Below are 3616 nucleotides of genomic sequence, written 5' to 3'. Positions count from 1 at the left end.
GGACCCTCAGTTTGCAACCTGAAGGTTCTCTGTTCTTGGGTGGAACGGAGTGGGAGAGTCACAAGCAAGGTTTAACAGTTCAATGTTTAATGCTTAGAAGAATGGAGACCCTCCCAGGGTCGGTCTAAAACAGGGACCTTTGGTGAAAAAAGGAATGCTCGTAAAAGGGCTTGGGAGATTTAGGTGTGTGTCTGGAAGGAAAACTGAAAATAGTAGCTGGTTATATGAGATATTGCTGGGAGCGGGTCAGTTCTGAGATGTTTGTATATAAAGGAGGTCCTTTTTTGAGAAAGGGGTACCATAAATGAAGAAGAGAAGAAGTGTTTGGATTTATATCCCCCCTTTCTCTCCTGCAGGAGACTCAAAGGGGCTTACAATCTCCTTGCCCTTCCCCCCTCACAACAAACACCCTGTGAGGTAGGTGGGGCTGAGAGAGCTCCGAAGAACTGTGACTAGCCCAAGGTCACCCAGCTGACGTGTGTGGGAGTGCCCAGGCTAATCTGAATTCCCCAGATCAGCCTCCACAGCTCAGGCGTCAGAGCTGGGAATCAAACCCGATTCCTCCAGATTAGATACACGAGCTCTTAACCTCCTACGCCACTGCTGCTCCTGTATGCTGTAGAACTGTAGATGCTGTAGAACAAGAGATGATGGGATTAGTAGCATGTTTTGAGGCTGCACTAATGAAGAGGAAAGGGTGCCTTGCAGATAACAATGAAGACTAATGATGAAGGGCGGGCTGCGGAGGGGTACTTTAAAAAAGTAAAGGCAATCCCCCAGTGCAAGCTCTGGGATATTACTGACCTGGGGTGATGCTACGTCGTGACATCTGCTAGGTCAGTGGTGGCGAACCTTTGGCACTCCAGATGTTATGGACTACAATTCCCATCAGCCCCTGCCAGCATCTTGTTTTGGACCCCCCCCCCCCCCCACCCCCCCCCCCCCCCACCCCCCCCCCCCCCCACCCCCCCCCCCCCCCACCCCCCCCCCCCCCCACCCCCCCCCCCCCCCACCCCCCCCCCCCCCCACCCCCCCCCCCCCCCACCCCCCCCCCCCCCCACCCCCCCCCCCCCCCACCCCCCCCCCCCCCCACCCCCCCCCCCCCCCACCCCCCCCCCCCCCCACCCCCCCCCCCCCCCACCCCCCCCCCCCCCCACCCCCCCCCCCCCCCACCCCCCCCCCCCCCCACCCCCCCCCCCCCCCACCCCCCCCCCCCCCCACCCCCCCCCCCCCCCACCCCCCCCCCCCCCCACCCCCCCCCCCCCCCACCCCCCCCCCCCCCCACCCCCCCCCCCCCCCACCCCCCCCCCCCCCCACCCCCCCCCCCCCCCACCCCCCCCCCCCCCCACCCCCCCCCCCCCCCACCCCCCCCCCCCCCCACCCCCCCCCCCCCCCACCCCCCCCCCCCCCCACCCCCCCCCCCCCCCACCCCCCCCCCCCCCCACCCCCCCCCCCCCCCACCCCCCCCCCCCCCCACCCCCCCCCCCCCCCACCCCCCCCCCCCCCCACCCCCCCCCCCCCCCACCCCCCCCCCCCCCCACCCCCCCCCCCCCCCACCCCCCCCCCCCCCCACCCCCCCCCCCCCCCACCCCCCCCCCCCCCCACCCCCCCCCCCCCCCACCCCCCCCCCCCCCCACCCCCCCCCCCCCCCACCCCCCCCCCCCCCCACCCCCCCCCCCCCCCACCCCCCCCCCCCCCCACCCCCCCCCCCCCCCACCCCCCCCCCCCCCCACCCCCCCCCCCCCCCACCCCCCCCCCCCCCCACCCCCCCCCCCCCCCACCCCCCCCCCCCCCCACCCCCCCCCCCCCCCACCCCCCCCCCCCCCCACCCCCCCCCCCCCCCACCCCCCCCCCCCCCCACCCCCCCCCCCCCCCACCCCCCCCCCCCCCCACCCCCCCCCCCCCCCACCCCCCCCCCCCCCCACCCCCCCCCCCCCCCACCCCCCCCCCCCCCCACCCCCCCCCCCCCCCACCCCCCCCCCCCCCCACCCCCCCCCCCCCCCACCCCCCCCCCCCCCCACCCCCCCCCCCCCCCACCCCCCCCCCCCCCCACCCCCCCCCCCCCCCACCCCCCCCCCCCCCCACCCCCCCCCCCCCCCACCCCCCCCCCCCCCCACCCCCCCCCCCCCCCACCCCCCCCCCCCCCCACCCCCCCCCCCCCCCACCCCCCCCCCCCCCCACCCCCCCCCCCCCCCACCCCCCCCCCCCCCCACCCCCCCCCCCCCCCACCCCCCCCCCCCCCCACCCCCCCCCCCCCCCACCCCCCCCCCCCCCCACCCCCCCCCCCCCCCACCCCCCCCCCCCCCCACCCCCCCCCCCCCCCACCCCCCCCCCCCCCCACCCCCCCCCCCCCCCACCCCCCCCCCCCCCCACCCCCCCCCCCCCCCACCCCCCCCCCCCCCCACCCCCCCCCCCCCCCACCCCCCCCCCCCCCCACCCCCCCCCCCCCCCACCCCCCCCCCCCCCCACCCCCCCCCCCCCCCACCCCCCCCCCCCCCCACCCCCCCCCCCCCCCACCCCCCCCCCCCCCCACCCCCCCCCCCCCCCACCCCCCCCCCCCCCCACCCCCCCCCCCCCCCACCCCCCCCCCCCCCCACCCCCCCCCCCCCCCACCCCCCCCCCCCCCCACCCCCCCCCCCCCCCACCCCCCCCCCCCCCCACCCCCCCCCCCCCCCACCCCCCCCCCCCCCCACCCCCCCCCCCCCCCACCCCCCCCCCCCCCCACCCCCCCCCCCCCCCACCCCCCCCCCCCCCCACCCCCCCCCCCCCCCACCCCCCCCCCCCCCCACCCCCCCCCCCCCCCACCCCCCCCCCCCCCCACCCCCCCCCCCCCCCACCCCCCCCCCCCCCCACCCCCCCCCCCCCCCACCCCCCCCCCCCCCCACCCCCCCCCCCCCCCACCCCCCCCCCCCCCCACCCCCCCCCCCCCCCACCCCCCCCCCCCCCCACCCCCCCCCCCCCCCACCCCCCCCCCCCCCCACCCCCCCCCCCCCCCACCCCCCCCCCCCCCCACCCCCCCCCCCCCCCACCCCCCCCCCCCCCCACCCCCCCCCCCCCCCACCCCCCCCCCCCCCCACCCCCCCCCCCCCCCACCCCCCCCCCCCCCCACCCCCCCCCCCCCCCACCCCCCCCCCCCCCCACCCCCCCCCCCCCCCACCCCCCCCCCCCCCCACCCCCCCCCCCCCCCACCCCCCCCCCCCCCCACCCCCCCCCCCCCCCACCCCCCCCCCCCCCCACCCCCCCCCCCCCCCACCCCCCCCCCCCCCCACCCCCCCCCCCCCCCACCCCCCCCCCCCCCCACCCCCCCCCCCCCCCACCCCCCCCCCCCCCCACCCCCCCCCCCCCCCACCCCCCCCCCCCCCCACCCCCCCCCCCCCCCACCCCCCCCCCCCCCCACCCCCCCCCCCCCCCACCCCCCCCCCCCCCCACCCCCCCCCCCCCCCACCCCCCCCCCCCCCCACCCCCCCCCCCCCCCACCCCCCCCCCCCCCCACCCCCCCCCCCCCCCACCCCCCCCCCCCCCCACCCCCCCCCCCCCCCACCCCCCCCCCCCCCCACCCCCCCCCCCCCCCACCCCCCCCCCCCCCCACCCCCCCCCCCCCCCACCCCCCCCCCCC

The sequence above is a fragment of the Sphaerodactylus townsendi genome, linkage group LG02 (assembly GCF_021028975.2).
Source record: "Sphaerodactylus townsendi isolate TG3544 linkage group LG02, MPM_Stown_v2.3, whole genome shotgun sequence".
Classification (NCBI taxonomy): domain Eukaryota; kingdom Metazoa; phylum Chordata; class Lepidosauria; order Squamata; family Sphaerodactylidae; genus Sphaerodactylus; species Sphaerodactylus townsendi.
This window is presented reverse-complemented; position numbering follows the sequence as displayed.